The 27258-nt window shown below is 34.3% G+C and overlaps 1 long non-coding RNA gene across 4 annotated transcripts in view; it reads left to right on the top strand.

Annotated features, from left to right (window-relative positions):
- LOC124961087 (uncharacterized) overlaps positions 1–27258 on the top strand; it is an 83093-nt gene that overhangs the window by 54806 nt on the left and 1029 nt on the right. For 2 of the 4 annotated variants that reach the window (XR_007104233.1, XR_007104232.1), the window contains one exon: positions 26954–26996. This is a non-coding gene — a long non-coding RNA (uncharacterized LOC124961087). Of the gene's footprint in view, positions 1–10343; positions 10478–26953; positions 26997–27258 lie in introns of those variants that run through there. The other 2 variants (XR_007104235.1, XR_007104234.1) reach the window with 1 other exon arrangement.

Below are 27258 nucleotides of genomic sequence, written 5' to 3' on the forward strand. Positions count from 1 at the left end.
CGGAAGATTTGGAAGACCCAGAAAAGTGCCTCAAGTGTTTTCTAAACACCTTTATGAAATTTTTTAATAAAAATTTTAATGAAATTCCTATTTTTTAACTTAGCTTTTTTTTAAATTTAATTAAAAAAATTTTTTTTTTATATTTAAATTTATCAACTCTGACCCTGTGCGTAGAGATGGTCTATGTTGAATACATGTGAGCTGCAGACTGGGCTATGTTTGTATCATAACACCAAAAATGGTGAAAGAGGGCTTAAGGTGTTGGCCCATTGTCTTCAGCTAGAGAAGGACACTGAGTTTCTTTGCAAGACATTTAACATATTTAGTATGCTTTCTTGAATTTCAAACACAACTGAAATTCTCTATTATAAAATATTTGTCTTTAATGATAAGAATCCTCAATAGCTCTAGTTTGCTAATGAGAAGTTTCCAAGCATTCCTTAAGATCAATGTAGTTTTTGAAAAGCTTTGTATACATAAAGGTTACATTTTTCATGACAATAAATGCATTTTAACTGTCAAGGTAAAAACTAAAATATTGCAATACAAAAATTGTACATAGTTTCAGGAAGTCAGGCATTCTTGTGAGTTGAGGATAAATTGATCAATTTGAATGACATTTTATTTTAAGATGTATACATAATTGGTTACTCTTTGGGAAGAGGAGGATTTTGGACTTCTATGGCAGTCTCTTTTGTGCCTGTCCTATTCATTAACAACACACACACACACATGCACACACACATCAATAAGAATTCAAGGAGAGGTTGTCTTCACAGTGTGACATTTCCAACATTTTAAACAATTCCTGAACCAAACACAATGCAATTGAATGCTTGAAATCTCAGAGAGACCTAAAGAAGTATATTCTTGTTATTCCCGCACATTTGATGGGTGAGATGAGAGATCACCTTAAAGATTATTTCCAAGCAAAGGACAGAAGAGATGAAGAAAAACAAAATAAACAATAATACAAGGCCTTTTGTGTGCTAGATCTTTAGCATATTAGTAATTTTGCATGGCATGTAGGTCCTTAGAAAAGAAGAAAGGGTAAGATGTTTACCTGGATCTATCTCTGCATCTATACATATGCACACACAAAGGTGATTTGCCTGTTCTAGTTGAAAATGCAATCATTTCATTATAATTGGGGAATCTAGTTGCACAATCTCTCCACATTTAATTTGCTTTGAAAAATATATACTATGTGCAGTTCTCCAGAAGGCAATTGCTTCTCCCCAAAACATGTTCTACTTCTTTTAAAGCCTCTGGTAAAATTTTTATCTAAGCCATCAGATTTAGCAATTTGTAACTGATCTAATCTCTCTACAAAATCCTTGCTTACTGAAATTGCATCCAACAGCTCCTCACTATAAACCTTTCAGTTCACATAAAACGGAATGACAACCTATGTCTCTCTTCTTTCTTTATTTCCATCTCTTGCTGTTTTTATTTTAAGCCCAAAGGAAGAAAAAAATAAACTTCGTGAGAAATCATGAATCATTTCAGCAATTACCAGTTATTATATTATGAAATAGATAATCATTTAGAGTTACCATAATTAAAAGTAAAGAACCACAATATTAGCCAGCATCAGGTGGTGTTTAAGTAATGACAACTTTCTTTACTGTATGTCTTCTAATAGAATAATAAGTTTGTAAAGGTTTAAGGTACCTGCCATTTTTCAAAGGAAACTTTCCTTTTATTTTTTCATTTTTCATTCAGTTATTCATTCCTTCATTATATAGGGAGTTATTTCCTGTGCACCAAATATTGTAGCACATGCAGAGGATATAGCAGTGAACAAAATAGGCACATGATAAATAATTATTTAATTGAAACTGAAATTGTCTCAATAATTTAGTAACTATGAGGTAGAATAACAAAAGTTTCTGTTACATAAACCTGTTTCAAATAGGCAATTATATTTGGGAAATACACTTTTCTTGTCTTCTGTAACTATTACTGGTCTGTCTAGCATTGTATTTGACACAGATTAGATGCTTAAATTATACATGTTTAATCGCACAATTTATGTTTCTATTAAGATGAAATTGTTGCTCTTTTAAATTTCTAAAATTTCACATTTTCTTGAATCATCTATTAAAACTTATAACAAAGGTCTTCAATTATAAGCCCAAATTCTGGGCAGTTCCTAACTACTTCCTGTTGTAAATATGTTTGGAAGGGTCATCTTTTCTTGGATCACTTGAATTCTATGAATTTTATTACTATATCTGGGTTTTCCATCAATCCCTATGAATGTCCAGTCTAATGGGCAGCAACTACGGCAGGTGTGAGAACCCAGGTGATTCCTAAAGTTAATAGGATTAATTCCATTAAGCAAGGCTAATTTCTCAATGATATTTTAAGTATCCCCATGCTTTGATACAATTGGGTCTAAATGTTGAAAAACGAGAGATCATTTTGAGAAGACCAGTAGGTCCCTCTTTTTTTGGTGTCCCATAGCATATTGTGTAGAGAAGGCATTTTAGGACTATCCATGGAGCAAGAGATTGGTAGACTGATTGAATTAATTATTTTTCCTGTGACAGTAAATGGGATCACTGAAAAAGTGTGAACTCAACCCTATGTTGAAATCTCCAGGCATAATTTTCAATTTCACAACTTCAGGAAATAGTATGTCAAAAAAAAGAGTCGATTGTGCTTGGAATTGGTATACTATGATTTCCTCCTTTTCTCCCCAGTGGCAAGAAAACTTGTATTTCTCCAGGAATCAGGAGACTGACTTGCTTTTGTTTTACATTTTGTTTTTCCATAAGGATGTAGCTCTTTATGTATCCAGTTTAGGGTAGGGATGGATGTCTCCTATTAGGTCAAATATTGGATGAGTGCAAAAATTTAATTTCTGCCCCTCTTGCCCTGAAGTTCAAATTCTCTTATGTGAACACTTATTCTCAGTTCAATGTTCACTCCTCAGGATTACTGCTCTAAGATTCTGCCCTGGTGATTTCATAATCTCATGGCTCTCTGACACTTCTAAAGACAAAAATTTAGCAAGTTATTTGGCATCTTCTCGGTTTTCAGTATGAAGGTTGTTGTGACTAACCTAACCTGACTTAATCCCAGAATCAGAAGTTGGAACCATCAGTAGTATTTTTCTTTAGGGATTTCTTCTGGATTGTTCCTTCTACCACAGACAACAAGATACTTACCATAGGATGATCTAAGCAGAGATATTTGACCATAAAACTGACTCAGATCTATATATTCTTTTATCTTCACTTACAAAATGCATAATAAACTTGAAATTTCCTAATTTGCTTTGTATATTTATAGTTTGTCAGTATATGTAGAATGTTGAGACGTTCTGCTGTCAAATTGACTGTTTTGATTCTTTCTAGTATTTTGCCTTTTCTGGGATGTACTAAAGAGTTTTTAAGAAATTGATCCCTATAACACCTTCTAGCAAAATTTTATTTAAAAATAGTTGTTTCTCCAGATTTCATAATATTTTTAGTACTCTTTTCCAGTTTGAGTTAGTAGCGTCTTTATTATTTATGTTGCCTCAACATTATCATGCTATAATGGCACCATTACTAGAAAAAGTACAAAAGTCATTTAATTCACCTCGTTCCTCCAGGATGCATGCCATTTGATCGCATTCAAGCTGTACTACTTTAAGTTTCTCCAAGAGAGGACATCTTTTTATTATTTTTAAGAAGACTCTACAGTGGGACAGCTGGCATGTTATCTTCAATATGATTTCCCTTTCATATGACACTCCCTAATAATTTCCCAATATTGGTAAAATTAGGACAGGTGACTCAATTGTCTTTGAATTCATTTTTACATGATTCACAGAGATAGTCATCTAAATAGGAAAATATAGACAACTCATTTCTTCCTAGTAAGTTCCCTTGAGAATATCACCACTTAAAATCACCAGTGTTAATGATTTTTGGAACAGATTTAATCAAGCCATAGTTAAGTTGCCTTATATCTTGGCTCTACAAAATTTAATGTTTTCCCTTTATTTTAGCCTGAAACTTTATTTTAATGTAAGGTGTCAAGTGAATCCATTGAAGATACATAGAATGATATTGTGATCCACAATATTTATAACATAAAATCAAGATCCCTTTTTGCTGTTTTTCTGTGTATATTGAAAAGACTGAGCTGAAGGACAGTAGGCTGAGTTGAACAAACTGTAGTACAATATGGACTTGAATAATTGTCACCCTCCACCAGGTATTACCTACTAATTCTGAAAGTACATTTTCTAAAAAGTAAGAACAATGTGTAATCCACTGCGTATTTATATGAGAGCATGTATATCCAGTATGTTCATTCATATCTGCTCTTGAAATTTCTTCACATTGAAATTTCAGGCTTGCTTCATGTGTATTCTAGAAACATTCTACTCGTTTCTCCCACAAAGAAACTTTCCTCACTTTTCAAACAACGAATAAGCTATTTCAAAGATTATAGAAATGGAATGAGCAAAATTTCAGAAGTAAGTATCATTCTTAAAAAGATTTCCTATGTCAACCCAAATAGAGAATGAAGAAACATTCACCTTTATAAATTATTCCCACAGGAAATCCTCCTGCAAATTGTCCCTTGGATCTTATTTGATCATAGCATTTAGTTTGAAACTTAACAGATCTAGATCATTTCTCATATTTGAAACACCTCACAAAAGCATTCACTAATTAATCAAATTAGATAACAATTCTGTTATAAACTGAACATTGTATGGAATCATTTGCTATAGAATATCAAGATGGCATATCTCTGTATGTCACTTTTGAGGTAATGATTATGGCTATGTGCAGTAAAGTATTTATTACCTTATCTAATTAATACACATTTTGGCATGTCAGGGTTTGTGGGTAATTATAGTTTTCTATTGCGGTAATAATTTGTATGATTTATGAAGCCTATGAAACAACACTGTGAGCCAAAAAGCTGTCTGGAGTAATTACAGCTAAGCAGCTTGATCAACAGGTCTGCCCAGCCAGGAGAACACAGCCCTGGGGAGAGGAGCCTCCAAATACAGGAGCAGTCAGAGGTGTTCACTTCTCAGCCTGCCTTTTCTCCCCTAAAAAAAAAAAAAAAAAAAAAAAAAAGGAATAGCCCACCCACTGCTCCAACTGTGTAAACAAAGAACCAATTGCTTAAGTACATGTGGTTATTTTCCAAAGGTTCATGTGCTGATGGGAAAGACTTCATAAAAAAAAAAAAAAAAAATCACAGAACATATACATTTTCGATTATTTCAAAGAAGACTGAACATGGATGTGAATAATTTGTTTTCAGAATGCCAGTGCATTTGGTGGCTGTTGGAAACTCTTTAAATAGACTATGAACTCATCTACCCCAGTTAGCAACAGAACCATCTCCACCCTTCACCCTTGGTCTTCTATTAGACTCTTGGTCTGCCTTCCTTCTGGAACCAAGACACCTGACTGACTTGCCCGAGTAGAAATGGGGAATGAAGTTTTTTCCTTAAGAAACTTTGCTCATATTCAGAAATTGACTATCAGGAAAACTTGACAGTTGGAAAAGAGCCCCATATCATTATCCATTTTCCTATAATAATTTTTAGGATGGTGATGGTTTGTTGTAGAAGATAACACAGGTTATTCTTTATTGGATACTACTTTTCTTTTGCCAAGTCTATTTTGACCTTCCCATCAGTCATTTTCTTTTGCTACATATTAATGTCCTCAAGGTATGCAATGTTTTAATTGGCATTCATCACATACACTGAAGCAGGAGATCCTATCTTACATCAAGAAGCAGCTGGTGAGTTTCTGTGAACTGTTCTCAATATGTGGGCAGTTCTTAAATTAGTTTGATCTTTCTCAGGGAGACTAATACATTTATATCTTGTAGGAGTATATTGAATTTTAGTTATTAATTCCAGGTAGAGCCAACTTTTTAATATTTTTTTAAATGTGAAGATTAAAAGATAACATCAGATAAGACTTTTGAATGCAGTATCATAGAATATCACACCTTAAAATTAATGCTAAATGGTAAAGTCAGTAATCCATAGCATAATAGATACTTTTGCATAAATTTGAAAGTTGTACTTGGAGAAAATGGCAAGAGCTTTACAAATAATCTGGAGTGAAAATTGGAGATTTTTCCTGATTCAGTCACCTTAGCAGACACCTTGAAGGGACCTCAAGTTTATCAATGCAAACTGAGGAAACAGACAAGAGAGACCAAGAATGCCAATCGGGACTGGAGGAACCCAAAAACCCATGCTGCCCAAACCTGTGGTTCTAAAGGACTTTGACCTGACAAGCCTTCTCTCATAGTAGGTTATAGATTATCCGAAGAGGAAAATCCCTTCCTTTGACTTTCAAAAGATTTGCTAGAGGGAAAAGAGTTGAATACATAAAAAGAAAAATAATAGCAAAGGCATTTTCTTCATTACAAACAATAGGCTAATTCTGGTAGAAAATGTGTGATTTTGTGAAGGAGTAAATACAATGAAGAAGAAATCCCTGAGTGTTTGAGTCCTGAGTTATATTTAGGCCCATTCTATTTTACCAGGCACAGGAGAGAGTGCAGGTCAATTGAAGATTCTAGAAAGAGAAAAACACTCAAGCATTTTCAAGTATAACTTTATAGGCAGACGTTCGAGCTATTCATCCAGTCTGGTACAAAGCTTGGGATACAGCAATGTTGCAAACTATTAGCTCCTTTTTCTTCTTCCCTCTCTTCGGACACCCCTGTTCACTTCCTTCTCCAACCCACAAATGCACATGCAAACACCCTTCCTGTAAAAGGCAATGGTTCCTAGTAGGTTGAACCCCCTCCAGGAAAACAAACAAGAAATGTAAAAAGAACTTCAGAAGCCAAGTCAAGGGCAGAGTGAAACTGAAAGCTATGTCAGGACATAATGGGAAATAAGTATAGAGTGAAAAATATTAATTCATATGATCATAACTTTATCAAAAGTTCACAGCTCATCATGGATAGGGCAAATAGTGTGATAAAACCAAGGTAGGAGTTACTTATTTGTAGTGTGGAGGTTAGTTTGTGTGCATATGTATGTGTACATATCTATATATATGCACTATATGCACACATATACACACATAAGCACACACTGTGAAATATATTTAGTCTTGTCTGAGTCATTTTGTGTGGAGTTTTTAACTCAGATTATGAATTTAAAATACTTTGATGTCTTCAAATGCTTTTGCTGTCATTTCTAGACATAATTCACCTCTTGATTTTTTGTTTGTTTTTCGGTAACCATCATCTTATTGGTTAATTTCTATTTCTTTAATATTTGCCATTTTTTAGTTATTGATGTTGTCATTTAAAGGTTTTATTTTTCTTTCAACTAAGGTATGATAGTTTTTAAAGTATACTGAGTGTGCACGCAAAACTGATTTGTTAATCCTAACATCGAAAATGTTAAAACAACTACTATTAAAAACACCGAATCTATTTTTTATTACTTTCCAGAATCATTTACATGTGGACATCTCATTCACCTTGTCCAGGTTTGCCCCCACTGAAACTTTTTCAGGTTTAACTGCCTTATCTGGTAATGTCTATATGCATTTGCTCTTGCTTCAGGGAATAACAGAGCTGAGCCTGAGTTCACATCCAGTGTCTCTGGTCAACAAACTTCTGTGTTCTTCATTAAACAGTGGCCAACACAGAGGTTTTGCTGGGAATTACACTGCCCAGTCTTTCCAGGAACTGCTTTCTTTCAACTCGAGTTTCTTCAACTAGAGTTGAAGGCTCTAGTTCACTTTGTTTACCTTCTTTCACAAACTATGAACACATAAAGAAATCCTGGTGTATCTTTTGGAATATTTCTCCACTTTGCTAGGGAGTTATTCTCTGAAGGGCGGTTTCCTTGCTTTGAAGATGGAACATCTTTTGACATTAAGTATTATCACTGTCCATTCTCTGGCAGTGACCTTGCCCACGCCAATAAAGAAAAAGATGAAGATGAGCACCTTGAACTGGACATCGGCTAAGTGAGCAAACCTATTTTACCAGTGAGCTCACACAAGTAGGCTGATTCAGCTTCTTGGAATGTCTTGATTGTGTATTTCCTACCAGTTGGCTACAGCTTGGCGTCCATGATGACATCTGTTCTGAATCTTTTTGAATTTTATTAGACTTATTATCATCTGCATCAATCATCACAATGTGTTCTCTTTGCTTTGAAATTCTTCCTAAGCTGTGTCCTGTACCTCCACATTAGAGAGGCGAAACGTCTAGATTACCAGGCATTGAATAGGACTACTAACATTGGTTTTTTAAAAAAAAAGCAAAAACAAAAAACCTCTTATTTCATTTGCTTCAGTATACTGCAGTTAGATTCATCAGCTAATCATCATATATTAATTTACCATATTAAATAATGCAACTATTATGTGTTATGAATGTTTGCTACCAAAACTGACTCACAGAGCACTTCTGTTATTTAATATAGAGGAAGCCAAAACACACATCATGAAGTAGATAATTGTGGTGGTGATACTTTAAAGGTATTTAAGCACATAGTCCCCAATAAAATTTGCTCTTTCAAACTTTTGTTTGGAATTTTAAAAAAAGAATTTAATAAAAATTAATAAAATAATGCAGATGATTGATACACATTTTTGTTTTTCTTTGGTATAAGACGAACTGAGTAACATTGGAAGTTGGACACATAAATCTCAGAAAGATACTATTTTAAATTACATGTTTTAAATATTAAGATTTTAAAAAAGGTACAATTACCTTGGAAAACAATTTTGCCGTTTCTAAACACAGTCTTACAACATATCCCAGCCATTTCAGTCCTAGATATTTACCTAAAAGAATTGAAAATATATGTTTTAGGACTTGGGCATGAATCTCCATAAAAACATTAGTGATAAGAGCCCAAAGTGGAAACAACCTGAACAGTCAGCCACATATAATATATAAACTAAAGTGTGGTATATCTATACAGTTGAATATTACTTAGCAATAAAAAAGAAATGGGTTGTTGTTATATGTAATTTTGAAGACTCTCAATTACATTGAATGAAAGAAAATGCAAATTTATTTCTAATGATGGAAAATAAATCAACGGTTACCTGGGGATGAGGATAAGGAATGAAGAGAGTTTACAAAGTGGTGGAAGGAAACACTTTGGGTGATCGTATGACGAGTGCATACACATATCAAAATGTCAAACTGCGCACTTTAAACATGCACTGCTAATCATATCTCAATTATAGTTTTACTAAAGCTGTTTTTAAAAGACAAATGGAAAGATGAATAGATACCACTTGCATTCTTTCAAAAATAATTAAGTTTTTGGAAAGTTGAGATTCAAAAGCTTATCACTGGGACCGGGGATATGGCTCAGGTGGTAGAGTGCTTGCCTCGCAGGCACGAGGCCCTGGGTTCAATCCCCAGCACCGCAAAAGAAAAAAAAAAAAGTTTATCATCACTGTGACCTGGGAGTCTTAAGTCTTCCTTCATACCAACCTTACCTGGAGATTTCCAATTTCGGTCCCTCCTCATTCTCTTCCAGTGTGTTCAGGATGCAAACATGAACTATACAGAATGGTCTCTAGCTTCACAGAAATAATTTAGTAAGAAAAAGCCACATTGGACAAGCTATTACAAGTGTGATGAATATTCTACAGCGGCAGGTATGAGATGCTGAGAGAACATTCTAGCTAGGACATTTCCCTGATATCTGTGGTCAGAGAAATCCTTGCAAATGAACGGAATTTACTCTGAAAGATTACTTGAAGGATGAAGCCAATATTTGAATGACTGATTTGTTCCATAATTAACTCACATCTAACACTTACTAATCTGGTTTCTCTTAGTTCAGTTGCCTACAATATTTGTGAGCATTCCTTCAATAGTCAAGGGATCTCACCTGCACTTTCATAGTGAGCATAGCACCTCATTCACCCTCCTATTCATCCTTACAGTGCCTAGCTTCATATAAACCTGTTATTATTGTTTAATAACAACAGTCATTATAAAGACAGAATAACTGGCACTCAAAAGTCTCAGTAAAGAGGTGGAAAAGGCTATATTCAAATAGAATTGCTCTTCCAAATAATTGTGAACACATTGAGTTGTCTTTGATCTATGTTCTATAGATTTCTGAAACCACATTAACATAAATGTGCTATGGCAATTCTACATGCAGAAGAACATCCTCTATGGTTTGTAGGTAATGTGTTCCTCAAGTGTATAGTATGTATTGGGAGTTCATTCCTCAGTGTGGATGCTGAGAGGTGATAGGACCTTTCAAACATGGAACCTGGTAGAAGGTCATTGGGAGTAATGACCCAGGAAAAATTGATGTAGTTCTCATGGTATGTTGGTTCTTTCTTCCATAGGACTGTTATAAGAAGAGCAAGACTGGTCACTCCCCTCTCTCTGCCTTCTTGTCTTACCACATGACCATTCCCTCTGGTATTTGGTCGTACCATGACACAATCCGCCATGATGTCATGCAACGAGATGCAGACACAATGCCATATGGCTTTCTTGCTTTTAAAACTATGATCTAAATGAGTCTTTTTCTTTATAAATTACAGAACCTTGGGAATTTCTTCGTAATAACAGAAAATGGATTAATGCAGCATTGAATCAGCTAATTCCATCAGCTGACAACAATAAATAATATTCACATCATTCCTAGTATTTTCCTCTTCATGACTATGAGAATGTATTGTCTTTGTGTATTTAAAACATGTGCTAATCAAGCAGGTGATGCTTGTTCCAAAAATAATTTGGAGTTACATAACTTCCTTTTACTGAAGAAAATTTTACATTGAAATCTTTAGTAATCATTTATATGATCCTAGATGGCATTGGTTTATGAATGTTCCAGCAGAAACTTACATTTCTCTAAAGAAAAGATGGATAGTACCTTGTAATGAAAAACAACTTTAAACAGTTCTTGATACGTTATAGTTCAAAGGTGGCATTTAAAAGCAAGTATTATAAGAAATCCAAGTTAGATTTTGCATATAAGTAGACTAAAAGACACAAATATTAATAATAACATGTTTATTATATCTGTGTTCTACTATTTTCTTTGCCTTTTTGAAGACTTTTCCTTTTATTAACATATGTAATCTTCACAGCAACTTTGCATTTTACTTTTGAGGAAACTGAGCTCTCTGGTTAAGAAACTTAGTTAGGGGGTTACAAATAGTTGTAAATCAAGGAGCAACGTTTTGGACTTATTTAGTCTGGTTGCAGAGACCATGCTCTTAATCTCTGTGCTGAAAGGTTATCTTTAATGGTGTTGGTTTTTACAAAAGGTAGGAGTCACTGGAATAGGGGGATTCAAGGAATTTATTCCTAAGCACGCAACAAGCACAGGGCCTTGCCTTTACCAGTAGGAGATGACAGCTCCTTTAAACAGGATCTACTAAATTCTCAGGAGTATTCTCAGATGGGACCCAGTGGGTTCACACTGATGGGTTAGATTTTTTAAATTATAATGCATTTTGTTTAGAAGAGGGATTAAAGTATTTGCCAAAATGATTTGTGTTGACAAAATGGCTTAGTACATCTGGCAGATTTATTTTGGAGAATGGAATAAATTAAGGTGTCGAGCAAAAGATGTGCTACAGCCACTGAAACAATTTCAAGTATTTCAGAAACTCTATTTTTATTCACTTTGCAAAATGTGCTTAGTTGAACTGCCAGTCCCTGTTACATTTCCATTTCTAAGCAATTAATTAAAATCCCAAATCAGTTTTTTCTTGATCATGCCAGCAGGAGTCGGTTACCATGGAAATAGGAAGATCAGTGGTATTTGGAAGGGAGAGAAAAAATGGCTGGCATTGGTCTTTTATTGCAGAAACATAAGTGATGGTCTAGAGTAGCTCCTTGGCTCAGCAATAGGAAGCTCTGCCCCCAGTAGCAAGTGTGGCCGCAACAATTGGAAATCACTGACAGTCCTGAGGATTACATTTTGCCCCCCAGGGATATCATTTGGCCAGTTGAAAAAGTCATTAACTCAGCTTTTTCATGTCTTCTATCTATAGGTTAAACCCCCAAATGTAATTGATTACAGAGTATTCTGTTGTGGCTAAGCAGGATTTCAAATCAATAATTGGTTATATTTTGCAAAGACCCATCAAAAACCATTTTATGATTTTTTTTCTTATGTCAAGCCAGTGTGCTCCAGCTGTAAAGCTCATTTCCAGACAATACTGCAAACGAAGAATGATGTGATTGAAACCATACTTCTTTACACTTAGGAAAATAGAAGCTTATGGGATATCATCTTTGGTGTTCAATTAAAACCTAATTTGGTGGTGCTACTCTGCAGACAGCACTCTAAGAAAGAAATCATAATGGATAATATTAACATACCTACATTAGAACAAATTAAAGTTGTACTAAAACCAATCGAAACCTTGTTAAAACAATTATAATGATGATGCAAATGATAATAAGAACAACAATCTAACATTTGCTGATGGTTATATGTCAGCAGTGATCCTAATGTTTTGAAAGCATAAAGTCAATGCTTCTTAACACTATGAACCAAATCCTTATATTCATAGATGCAGAGATTATTCCAATTTGTTGGAACAGTTTTTCTTTGTGAAAAAGGATCCTGTACTTTCATGTGACTCTCATTAAGTTGTCTGTGAAATCAGAAGATGAGCAATAGCATTTCACCATGCTTGAGTTCATACCGGTCCTGCACAGAAACTTATCTCTGTGGATTAGCTAACATTTTTCAGAAAATCAATATGGAAAATTTAGACATTAAAAAGAAAGAGGAAGCAAATCAGGATTTCATGTATTGCTCTAGCATGAAACCTTAGTGTGCAAATTAGCCTAAAAACATCGAAGAGAAGCTCCAGTCTGTATATCATGATAATAATTAGGAAAATGGGAATTTTTCAGTAAAGTTTTTACCTATGCCTGAAGGCAGCTGATACAATGTTACCATTTGTGTCTATTAAACACTATTAAAATTTTCTCATAATAAAGTCCTCAAGGCATATCCACATGTCTTATACCTATAAATATTTTATGGTGATAATTATTTAAAATGGGTAGTATTTTTCCTTTTATAAGTTAATCTTTGGAAGAAAATATCAAAGCCAGAATTCCCTTTAGTTTTCTGATAAATGAACAGCAAAGTTCTCAGCCAGATGAGGCATCCCGGGCTACACAAAGTATATGGGTGTTTAGAATTCAGGAGCCATAGCACACACTATGTACTGTAAAATTTATTAGCTTTATGTGTCAGAATATTTTTTCACCCAGCTGCTAACCAGGTAGTTGGAATGTGTTTCAACATATACACACACAGTAGAAAAGGTGAGATGATTTGGTAATTTGTGTTGCTATTTAGCACTGCATTTCTGCCAATCTGAACACTCCACATAATAGTCTGGAAGCCTGAACCAATATTCTCCAGATATCCTAGGCTTTAGGATTCTGGCTTAGATTTCATTTTGTACTTTTTAAAATCCTACATGTTTATGAAGTGCATACTAAATCATAACTACACAGTATGGAGAAACTTAAGAAGTGTAGACCCAGCTATTGATTTCAGTTGTGCTATAAAATATTCCATGTTTCATATAATATTATGGTTTGGATGCCTCGAAGGCATTCTTTTTTTATTTCTTCTATTTAGTTACACATGACAGCAGAATGCATTCCATTCATTGTGCACAAATGGAGTACAACTTTTCATTTCTCTGGTTGTACACAATGTAGAGTCACAATATTTATGCAGTCATACATGTATATAGGATATGATGTCTGTCTCATTCTACCATCTTTCCCACATTCCTCATTTCTCTCTGCACAATCCAAGTTCCTCCATTCTTCCCTTTCCCATCCCCACCCCCTATTATGTATCAGCATCCACTTATCAGATAAAACATTTGGCCTTTGGTTTTTTGGGATTGGCTTATCTTGCTTAGCATGATATTCTCCAACTCAATTCATTTACCTGCAAATGTCATAATTTTATTCTTCTTTAAGACTGAGTAATATTCCCTTGTGTGTATATGTACCACAGTTTGTTTATCCATTCTTCTATTGAAGAGCATCTAGGTTGGTTTCACAATTTAGCTATTGTGAATTGAGCTGCTATAAACATTGATGTGACTGAGTCAGTATAGTATGCTGATTTTAAGTCCTTTGGGTATATGCCAAGAAGCGGAATAGCTGGGTCAAATGGTGTTTTCATTCCAAGTTTTCGCAGGAATCTCCATATATTATGAAATACTTCTTGCATTTGTATTCTCATATATTTGTATTAGATAGCACTGTTTCAGAATATCAATACTATAAGAGTATGACTTTGTTCTCTGCTCTAACTCAGTACCTTTAATAATATCTGCCATACAGAGGGCATGAAATAAGCATTTACTGAATAAAAGAATGATGTTGGTCTACACTCAAAGTCATTTTTTTCTCACATTAGCGATATTTCCTTAACTTTCTCTAAATAGTCTTAGGTGGAGAACTTATACATGGGATCTAATTGTATGTAATTCATGAATATTTGATAATTCTCAGGATATCAAACTATTTACAAATGACAGATTTAAAAAGATAGGATTTTAAGGCTACTTAGTAACACTTTCACTGAAGTGCGTTAATTTCCACCTCACCTAGCATGTATGCATGTGGTATTTGCAAGCATTCCTCAGAAGTCTTGGTCTGATTTTTTTAAATTTAGGAACATTTCTGAATAAGGACATTATATTTGGGTTCTTGTCAAGACCTTGAGATAACTTGAATAGGATTAGGTGGGAAAAAACTGCAAAGTACAAGTGGCTACTTGTATGTGATAGGTGTTCCCATGAAATCCTGAAGCACAACAATTGCACAGTCTCCAAACTGGGCCAGCATATTATTCATGTTCAAAAATAGAAATGAATTTTCTATTGGATTAGACAAAAGGGGATGAAGGGAAGGGAGGGGATATGGGAATGGGAAAGACAGTGGAATGAATCGGGCATAACTTTCCTATGTTCATGTATGGACACGCAACCGGTGTAACTCCACATCACGTTCAACCACAAGAACGGGATCCTAATTGGAATAATTGTATGTATAATACATCAAAATACAGTCTACTGACATGCATATCTGAAAGAAAAAAAAACAGAAATGAACTCATTACTAATCTATCCTTTGTCCTTTGTAAGTGATAAAGATTTTTAGATTACATCTGACAATATCAAATTAGCTTAAACAGAGAGTAGCTTTTTCAGGGGAAGGGGAAGGGAGATGTAGCAACAGTTAGCAGGATTATAGGCATAACTAAATCACAAGGAAGTGGGATGGCGGGAAGAAAAGCAGCTCCTGAGACTTCAGGGACCAGAATCACACCTTCAAATGCCCAACCTGACTCTGTCTCTTTGGGTATTGTCTCAACTCCTCTTTTTGGGTCAGAATGATCCTTTCATATGAACTCCCTCTTGAAGCTAGGATGATCATCAGCAGTTCTGTGGAGACACACCTTCAGAGTCTCTCCAACAAAGACAAAAAGATCACTCTTCAACATGCTGTTTGAAAGATCTTGGGGAATAACTTACCTTGGATTGGGCTTCATGGATTATCATTCTGGGTAGGGATGCAGCACAGTGATTCACTGGTCTGGGGAAAAGCAGTTCTTTAGAAAATAGGGTGCTATTTGGAGAAGAAAAACAGGAAAGAGCTGTTTAGGCACAATGTGACAAGACCACCATAGCATGTGATAACTACCAAATCCTTCAATTTTATATTTTAAAGAGTGGCAGCTAATGTTATTACTGATACATAATTTTTTCCCAGTGGTAGCAGTGTAATAGTGGAAAAGTGGCTATACCTCTTTTACAGAGAAACACTTTTTAAAAAATTTGAGATGCTTGCATTTTAATATCCTATTTAATTTTGGATATTTACCAGTGAGGAAGGGAAGCAAGGATGTTTTCTGTTTCTGACATTGGGTTTAGCAGGGCAGGAATAATGTTATCTATTAATGAGCAGAGATGTTAGCTGTAGAGGTCTGGCTATGTTCCAGTTTGGTTAATTAAATCCTACCTGCTTAAATTCTGTCTTTATTTTCAAATGAATATTCACTGTTACTTCTCATTTGAAAAATTGTTTGATGTTATGAGTTTTGGACCAGTAGCTTATTTGTGGGGTAAAGAATTTCAGTTTACATTGAGTTCAAAATGTCCTAACTGTTGTCCAATATTCTGTCTTGATTTTAACATCCTTTTTTTCCTCATGACTATAGTAGTGGAACCATATAGTTTCCAAATGATAATACACTCTTTTAAAATCAGCTCTCTATTTCTTATAATACTGGCAAGTTTTATAATACCATGATTGATGCAAAACCAACTTGATATGACAAATTACATATGGTATTTATCTGTATAATAGCATTTAGATGAATGGATAATATCTCAAGTGTCTAAAACAAGCATGTAGCAAGTTGAGAAAGGCTCAAAACCAAATTAAATAATCTCTAATTAGGCAGTAATTAGTGAAAGCCTATGTCATGAAAACTGTTGTACAATATGCTAAATCAATACATTGCAGCTTAAATAAAAGATACGACTTATTTTCTAAATCTTTGTTGAGAAGTAAGACTGTTGTATAGGGAATATGGATGCTTGTTTCTCAAAACTGAACAGAGAACACATGATCTAATGAATAATTATGGCTTTACATATTGGGAAGAAATTTTGTGAGGTTGGAATTATTAGTGATTTAGCTGTAAGTATGTTTTTGCTTTAATTTAGTTGTTTTAGTCTTAAAAGTAATAGATACATTCTCTTAAGCCCCAGTTTCCCCAAAGTAGAAAGGACAGAGAAGTTTAAAGAAGAAAATAAAGAACCAGCTATTTTAACATTCAGTGATAACCACTTCTTGTCCCCATTTTGACTGTATGATTTTCTTATATCCCCTTCCTCCTTTTCTTCCCTCATTTCTTCTCATAATCATACATATAGATGATCACCCATGTGTATATCCATTTTTTTTAAACATGAGATAATCCAATGCAGTTTTATAAACCTTTTTAAATGCAACAATAAACTTCATGTGGGTAAGTACCCATTAGACACAACTTTCTTAACTACCTACTGGGTTCATTTCTTTCTCGAGCCTGCTGTGTGCCAGTTACTCTACAAGACTTTCCAGATACCTAAAAAGCAAAGGGTAACCGTTTTCATGGATTGATACTCTAGTGAGGAATCAAATACAATAAAATATACAAATAAACAAGAATTTAAAAATGTCGAATTATATAAAGTAGATGATGTACAGTAATGTAATAGAGAAAAATTGGATAGTTTCTTTGGTTTGGGATGTCCATCTTCAATCTCATGACAATAGAATTATAAGATTTGGGTGAGAACAGAAATAATTAGTGGCTGCAAATGTTGGCAGATCATTGTTATGCAAATAAAACTCTAGGCAGAGGGAACATTGAGGTAAATTCCTAAAATCTTGGGGAGGGGCAGGGGTTTTATAAAAATGGATGTGAGATTTGTATGTGATGACAAAATTTATAGGGTTTTAAATCCCAAGTAAATTAATTTAAAGTTTATCCTCAATGTGATAGAAAATCATAAAGACTGGAATGCTTTTGTGTTAAAAAAAATCATTCTGACTGCTGTACACAGATTTTATGACAGCAAAACTGAAGGATAAACTTTGAAATCAGGTAGGCCTCTCTTGTGGGCAGGAGCAGAGACCACAGTGGCCAGGCTGTGGTGACCACAGCGGAGACAGGAAGGCTCACATTATCTTTTGGAGAATGATGACACAGGACTCGTTGATGGCTTGGAGTGGGAGGGTGTGGTCTGAAGAAAAACAGAAGAATTAATGTAGGCTACAGATCAACACAGTAAAATAGGAAAACATGAGCCACGTACCTCATTTGTCTTCAGTAGTCGATTTAAAAAAGTAAAGGGAGCACATGAAACTAATTTTAATGATGCATCTTATTTAATTCACCTTGCTAAAATATTATAATTTTAATGTGTAATCAATATAAACATCAATGAGATAGTTAATATTATTTCCAATTTTGGAGCAGTCTACTCAACTCTTGAAATCTTGCTTATATTGTACATTTACAACACATCCTAATTTCATGAACCACACGATTCAAGTGCTCAACAGCATGTGTGGCTGGTGGTGAGCATGTTAGGTAACAGTGCTGTGGGCACAGAAGCTGGAAATAAGGTGGGACCTCTTTCTGAAAGGAGAAAAACTAGAGGATGAACAGAATTGCAGGGTTTAGATCAAAACAATTCTCTTTTGATCTTACAAAATTTGTGATGTTCATTAACATCCATCTAGAGTTGAAAGTTGACAGTTTGATATAATTAACAGGTGATTAATATTAAATTAAGTGGATTTAATATACATTACATCAAGTCCTTTACCAAACAATTAGAATGTATGCTTTCATAAACTAGAATACAGTGAAAACTCATAGACTTGTAAGTTTGCCTAGTTTCTGAAATAACCTGAGAATAATTATTCCGAGGAGGAGAATTCCACTTTGAATGCTTTTGGCATATTGACCAATTTTCCTGCAAAATTATTAGACAGATTTATTCTCCTGTTCAAATAGTTAAAGTACTTTAGACACTATAAGTGAAACTACCATATTAGAATGTTTAGCATTACACTCAAATCCAAAAGTTCAACTTAACTGGTTATAAATCCTCAAAATGTCCATGTGCGTGTGTGTGTGTGTGTGTGTGTGTGTGTGTGTGTATACACACATGCACAGATGTTAATCATTCACTATTCATTCAATGGTTTTTAAGTGTTTATTGCTAAACAAGTGCTAAGTAACAAAATAGATACAAAAGTATAAGTATTTATATAAGCATATGATAATCACATTGGAGATAAAATGAATATATTAAGTATTAGACATTTTGATTATTTCCAGTTTGAGATTATTAACAATAATATTGAAGTAAATACTTGGGTAAATATTTGTTCCTTATCTCCAGCCCCAGATAACTACTGATCTGCATTCTGTTCCTATAAATTTTGTCTTAGAAATTTCTAAAATGTAGAATCACAAACTACATAATATTTTTGTCTGGATTCTTTTTGATTTCCATTCACATTGTAGACTATATCAAGCTGGTTCCTTTTATTTATGAGTATCATTCCATTATCTGGATAGACCATGTTTTGTCTATCCTTTGGTAATGAACATATGGACTATTGTCAGTTTGAATGTATTATAAATAATATTGCAATTCATACTCGAATCTATGTGTATGCTTCATTTCTTATGGGTTCATACCCATGAGTGTAATTTTTAAGTTTTATTAACTATCAAGTTATTTTCAAAATGTTCCCCCTGCCTATATATGAAAATTCAAGTTTCACTGCATGCCCTCAACCACTCAAACCATGGCTGGACATTCTGATTATAGTTACTTCAGGGAGTGCATACTGGTCTCTCTGTGATTTTAGCTTGTGCTTCTCTAATTTTTCATGATGTTGAGCATCTTTTCATATGCTTATTAGCCATGTGTATTACTTCTTTGGCTAAATAGACTACCTGACTCTTTGCCCATTTTTAAATTGTCTATATAATTTTTTAACATATAGATGTAACTATTCCAGAACCATTTACTTAAAAAAAAAAATCTATCCTTTCTCTGCCAAATTGTTTTGGTACGGTTTTGAAAAATCAGTTGCCTAAAAGTTTAATGATTTATTTCTAGATTTTAAAATTTCAGTCCAACAATAACATGGATACCTTTACACTAACACTGTATTATCATGATTATTTTATTTGACATTGAGGAGTATATTTCTTGCAACATGACCCAACTCTGAACTGACTGAGAAAACTCACTAATTTCTAAACTCCTGGAGGAGAAACAATCCATTTCTTAATCGTCCATCGGTCAACCAGGAAGTCTCAGGTAAATAAAAAATATAGAGGTCAAAGAAAATTAAAGTATAACTTATCAAACTTTGTGGGCACAACCAACACATGCTAAGAAGAATATTTATAGCATTAGATATCTACAATAGAAAGGAAGAACAGTCCCAAATTCATCCTGTCAGCTCCCATCTGAAGAAACTATGAAAGAAAAAAAAAAAAAGAGTAAACTAAAACACAAAGCATGTTGAAGGGAATACAAAAATAAAAGAGGAATTCACTGAAATTGAAAACAGAAACACAATACAGAGAATCAGTGAAACAAAGAGCTTCTTATTTGAAAATCAATAAAATTGACTTAGACAAACCTATAGAAAGATTAACACAGAGAGAGAGAGAGAGAGAGAGAGAGAGAGAGAGAGAGAGAGAGAGAGGGAGAGGGAGAGAGAGAGAGAGAGAGAGAGAGAGAGAGAGAGATTCCCAATGCCTGGAATGTATCAGGGTTGTCACTACACACCCAGAAGACATAACAACAATCCTAGGGAAATACCAAAATCAAGTTTGCAAACATAAAGGTGACAACTTACATGACAAAGAAAAATTCATCAAAAAAGCAAAACACATATTACTATACCTCATCAAATACAAAAGAGATCATTTGCATATCCTGTAATTATTAAGAAATTGCACTCACAATTTAAACATTCACAGAAGGTAAATTTCCCTTCCCAGATAATTTCACTGGAGAAATCTACTGAACACTTAAAGAACAATAAGCACTAATTTTATACAATATATTTCATAAAACAAAGAGAAGGGAGCACATTTTAATCCATTTTATGAAGCTGTGAAGCTGTGTTATTCCAATGCCAAAATTGAAAACAGTGTCAAATAAGACAAATATCACTCAGAAATACGTCTGCAAAATGCTTTTAAAAATATTAGCAAATAGAATTCAGCAACATATAAAAAGAATTGTTCGCCATGACCAAGTGAAGTTTTCTCCAGGGATACAAAGCCAGATCAATATTTGAAAATCAAGCTATTTTATCCATCATATTTACTTGTTAAAGAAGAAAAGTAACAGCATTATATCTTCGTACAGAATTTTATCCCTATATGGGGATATTTTATTACCCCAATAAAATAAGAATAGAGGGGGACTTGCTCAACTTGATAAGTAACATTTCTGAACAAAGATTATTATTATCTGAAATTATTTTTTAGTTATTTTAGATTTTCCAGGTATATTTCTGAACATTATATGAGATTATTGATTTCTTATAAAATATTTTTATCTCCATCTTTTCTTTTTCTTACCTTATCAAAAGAATTTTTAAAAAAGCTGCTAAGAGAATAATAGCAGTTATCCTCGTTTTGTTTTCCACTCTAGGTAAGCATGGTGCTGGCCTTTGGCATGTTAAAAATGTACCCATTTTTTTAAAAGCCAGAATGATTATTGCATATTCTTTGTCTGTGGAAATCAGCATGTGATTTTTCTTCTCAAGACTCCCCCAGATCAATTGCATTGAAGGACTTATTAATATCAACATATTCTTGATAAGAATGGACTCCAATTGGACATATGTGGTTCTTTTAACATTTTCCTAGAATCTAATTTATCATTTACTTAATGTTTCATTAATAGTCACAAGTCACTTTTCATTTCTGTTGGTTTGACTATAAATGTTTTAATCGATCCACCAAACTTTGATGTTTTACATGCTTTCGTATTTTCTTCTTTCTTATGCTCTGAATCTTTTAAATTAGATTTGCAATCATTTATTTTTTAAATGATTGTTACAGTTGCACTTAAGACATTTCTCATGCTTATCTTTTCCAATGAGATAGTCCCTCCTATTAGTTTTCACATCATCTCTGAAATCTGGTCTATTTAGATTTCAGATCCCTTTTGTGTTGAAAAAATTACATAATCTTATAAAATGTTAGTTTTATCCAGGTCTAGAATACATTTGATTACTCTGTTTCTGAGGTCATTCTCCCTGTTTATAATTTTTGCATTTGTTCATTTCTCTTTTCTTTTTTCTTCTCTGTGAAAGTAGTTAGTCATTTTATTTTATATTTACCCACAAAAATCCTTTGGATTTATCATCTTTTATCTTTACTAATACTTTCCTTTTCCTTTCTTTTGTTGATTTTATTCTAGCTTTTGAATTTGAACATTAAAATTTCTCTTATTGACTTAATCCTATGATATTTCTGATGATCTATGCTTTTCTTGTATCTCTTTGGATCTTGTAGTCACTGTTTTCTAAATATTCAGCAATTTTGATTTGGACCTTCATCTTTGATTCAAGAGAGATTCTTTCTTTTTTTATTATTCCTTTTGTTCTTTTCTACTCCTTTCCTTTCTTTCCTTTTCTTCTTTTTAATGTCAAAATGATGTCCCTTCTTTTTTACTTTTATAATATTGTCATTAATTTCTGTATTTATTACACTAAATCAGAAAACATTGGGAATTAAAAGTGACTTTCCCATCCCCCTTCATATACAATTTTTATATTTGCTGACTCCTACTTTGGTAATTATTTAAAGGTTTTCAAAATGACAATTTTTCTTCTACATTTATTAATTAGCATTACATTTCAGAAAACACCTTTCATGTCTTATTTGTTTTATATATATATATATATATACATATATATATATATATGTATGTATATATGCTTCAAAGTCTATGTGCCTATATTTGTTTAATCATTATCAGCAGGGGGCCATGTCTGCTTGCTTTATCAGTGTGTTACCACCTCATTTTGTCATTTTAATACTCAAATTTCTAGATTCCTAGATTTAGCCAGTAAGAACCTTCCCTATGAATGTCCTTGTCTTCTTTTAGGACTTTGTCCTTTGGGCAATTTCTGTGTTTTAATACAAGAAATTTTAGAATTATCCTGTAATTTACTTCTCCTAACTCTGCAATTTGCCAGTTTTCTGATTTCTTTTGTGAGGAATTGTATAAAATGATTCTGCAGTATCAGAAGAAATCTTGCTATGAATTGTAGCAAGAAACTAATAAATTTTCTTTGATTTTCACTTTCCATCCTTAGCAGTTTCATTTGGGTATGTCTGTATTTAATTTGTCAATGCATTTATACTCTGTTCTCCAACATGGCTTCAGAGGATGTTTAGAGACATTTACTGATAATCATCAAAGTTTAAACATGTACCCCTGTCTCTTTACTAGTTGTATTTCATCAAAAAGAAGTTCTCCAATCCTTTCATTTTAACAGCATGCTAATATATATATACACACACACATACAGAGAGAGAGAGAGAGAAAGAGAGGTGATTTAAATCTTGGCCTCTGATTCACTTGTGGCTGCATTTGTGCTGGGAGCTGCCTGTGCAAAAGTGCAGGTCCAGATGGCCTGGTTGCTATGGTGACACCTGCCAGAGAAAACTCTGTGCAAAGGCCAGTGTTATCAGTGGAGGCTTTGAGTTCAGACACCAACTCCCAGGGATAGAGGATTCTGATCAAAACAAAATGACCCTAATGACCTGCCAGTCCTGTGTTCTTAAGATTGCCTGCTTTGTTAAAGCTTTCCCACAAATAACCTTTTGATGTTTATATAATAAACATGCTGAGCTAGCTCTGGGTCAGTCTTGCCCCATTAGGCATTGGCTGAACCACCTGGCCCCACCTTTTACTCCCTGTGCATGTCTGTTTGTCTTTTCTTCATTCCCCATTGCTGAATTAACAGCCATGGCTGAAAGGTGAGATGGCCATGGTGTGTGTGTGTGTGTGTGTGTAATTTGTAATACATATTGTATTTAGAAATAAAGCATGAGGAAAATAATAGGAACATTCAGGAGACCAGTAAGAAAGCTGTTATAGTTGTCCAAGAAGAATGGTAATGGTGATTTCCAATAGATTTTGACCAGATGGAAGGGAAAGTTGTCAGGATACCTGTTGCAGGTAAACTTACATGTGGGTGGAAGGAATGGGGGAGAGAAGGAAGAGACAAAAGGAGAGATCAACATTACCACCCAGGTTTTGCTTGAGCAACTGGTTTGATGGGATGAAATAGGTTTTAGTGAGTGAAATGCCCCAAACTCCACCTTAGCATGTCAAATTGGTGAATCCTATTAAGCATCCCCAAGGATATGGTCATGGATAAATTCTATTGATCAGGGTAGAATTCAGGGAGATGAAACTTTGGATGTCAATGATCAGCTGCTACTATTTAAAGCAACAGGACTTGGTGAGATTCCCTAGAGAAAAGTGCAGGTAGAGAGAAGGATCCAGAATCTACTTATATTTCTCAAAAGAAAATTATAATTATAAAATATTACATAGAAACAAAAAGGCAAGGGGGGATGTTTGCTTTACAAAGCCACACACTTGTACAATACTGACTTTTCTTAGAGATCAAATGGTTTTTCTAAAAATTCAATTCGTATATCACTTCTAATAAGTACATCTAGATTAAAAAAATCAAATAATAATTAGGACTAAAGGTGGAATAATAAGTAGTTTATTCAGAATTCTCCCGTTTAATTATCTCTTTACTTAGATGTACAACCATAGTATTGGGTTTCCCATTGGTCTCTCCTACAGTTATTGTTACAGTTTGGATGTGAGGTGTCTCCCAAAAGCACACATGTGAGACCATCAGGAAGGTTCAGAGGAGAAATGATTGGGTTATGAGAGTCTTAACTGAAGTGGTAGGACGTGGCTGGAGGAGGTGGGTATCGGGGCATGGGGGTATCTGGGGAGTGCACTCTCTCTCTCTGCTTCCTGATCATGGTGATCACCAGATATGAGCTGCTTCCCTCTGCCACACTCTTCTGCCATGATATTCAGGCTCATCTCAAGCACTCAGGAATGGAGTCGACCTTCTATGGACTAAGACCTCTGAAACTGTGAGCCCTCAAATAAACTTTTCCTCCTCTACAGTTGTGCTGGTTGGGTCATTTAGTCACAGAAGTGAAAAAGCTGATAAAACATTTATTATGCCCAGGATTCCAAATGGAAGAAACTGACAAATTCATGTGCAGTTGACTTCAGGCGATGTGTAAACAAGTAGATTATACGATTCAAAAGTTTTAAGGGACTTTATATTTTCCTTTAAATAAACAGTGAGAGTGAGAAAAATATTTTTCAACAAAACCTTTATCTGGACAAATGAAAATACTAATGTCTTTAAAAATATTCCAAAGACCATGTAGACAGAAAGTAAAGTAAGGAAAGTGTTTGTCTCATATAAAAAATGGAACTGATGTTCAGATCTCTGGGGAAATGTTCTACTAACCCCCAAACTATATGATTATTGTACTATAAGTACTATTTTGATTTTCTAAATAGCTTAAACTTGAAAATTGAGTTCAAAGTAATAACTGGATATTTGGCAAATTCAGCCTCACTCTTAATCCATGAAAAAGAGAGAGAGGGAATATGGACAGGACAGATGTCATACTTGACGAGAATATAATAAATTCTTCCAATTACTGCATCATGCTACATTCCACATTTTTGAATAACATAAATTGGAGTTGCTTTATGCTTGGTACGACCAGATGATCACTCGCTCATCCTGCTTCTCTGAAGCTCATGTGTTTAGACATATAACTTCATACCTTTAATCTTTTGCCAAAGATCTTTATATGTGATGTAACAGACTTCATGGTCCACGACTTAGGGGAAAAAAACTTTCATGAAGATGCAGAAAATTTGAAACAAAGATTTTTGTTATCAGAACAATGCCTACAAGAGAATTAAAGTTCTTCTTTCTAGATCCAATCTAGATACAATAAACATGAGGTAGCCCCAGGCAGACCACATTTAAAACAGAACAGCTGCTGATATGGTGATGGGTGGTGATGAATGGTAAGCTGTTTGGAAGCAAATGAAAGAGTTCATGTTTACTACTAAAATATCGCATTTGAGAGTAAACAAGTTTCATTTCTTCTGTGTGGGCAAAAGCAGTGAACCTGAAGAGGTAGGGAATGCTTAGCTTGTGGCCAGCTTGGCTCTCAGGCAACTATCTCATATGGGGTGACAATCCAATACTGCAATGGATAAAGCCATTCTTTGGCATCAAAGGCATGGGTAACCCTCCACACCCCATTCCACACCAACAGACCTATTCAGTCCAGGAAAGACTAGCCATCAACTCACTGGCATTGTGAACTTGGACCAGGTCAAGGTTACAGTTTATAGACTGCACAGCTCTAGATGCATCCCGGTGATTGTAACTGCTCTGTCCACTCATTCTGCCCCATGTTGGTGTTGGTCTTCTTGTAGTCACCGCAAACCACATAGACACCCTCGCCTTTGATTATCACCATGTCATTTGCAACACTGCAGGAACCAGACCGTTTCCCTCATAGTGTTCATCTTAGCTTGAAGTTTTCGTTCCTCTTTTTGTATAAGCTGTATTACCCCCAGGTTACTCCACTTTTCTGTCTTGAACACAACAGGAGGTATTTAGAATTTCCATATTGCTGGGTAAGACTTCTCTCTGTCATGGAGAAGTCAGGGTTATCTCTGAGATGCAGGTCCAGAAATGACTTTCCTGCCCTTAATCACAACAGAATCTTTTGGTCTTTTATTAAATACAGAGATAATATTTAACAATTTATTAGCTATTTATTGTTATCTCTTAATAACTCAGTCTGCTTCAATGTTGGCTGGGATTTAGGTTGCCAGAGGTAAAGATTAGTTTAGTTTAATTGCCTTTATAAAAGGATTGATGCAATGCCATATCCTTTTAGGTGTTTTATAGAAGACATTTCATGATTACATGTCCTTAACATCAGATATGGGTTAGATGCTTTAAAATAGTAGCTCAACACTTACATGCAAATATCAAGAAGTTAGAAAGCCACCATCTTTAATGTCAGAGTCCACCAATTAGGATTTTTGATGGATCAGCATTTATACATGCTTAGGTTAAGATGTTATCTCGATAGTCATAAAGTCTAGATAATAACATGGAAAATGTATGACATAATACAAATAACCTCTCTCGGTTGGTCACCTACTATGCAACTGGAAATTTATGTAAATAATTTCTAAGTTTTACAATGTCTGAAGGTATGTACTTTGTTTCCCTTGTATTACAGGTGAAGGAATGAAGGCTCATATAACTTGGTAACTTCTCCACAGGTATGTTACTTATAGATGCTATTGAACATTGAAACTAGGGTCCTTCGACTCTCAGGTCCACAAGATTTTACTTTATTATCCCATATTAGCACTGCCAAAAAAAAAAAAAAAAAAAAGGAAGAATGCAAAAGTTGCATGCGTAATAATGCGTGGCTTAAAGAAACAAGATGCAACTTGTAAAGTAGACTCAATGTAGCAGTGAGTGGAATTACCAAGGATTTCCTTTTATTTAAAACATTTTTATTAATTGTTTTTGCAAGAG

This window comes from Sciurus carolinensis, chromosome 12 (genome assembly GCF_902686445.1).
Source record: "Sciurus carolinensis chromosome 12, mSciCar1.2, whole genome shotgun sequence".
In the NCBI taxonomy this organism is placed as follows: domain Eukaryota; kingdom Metazoa; phylum Chordata; class Mammalia; order Rodentia; family Sciuridae; genus Sciurus; species Sciurus carolinensis.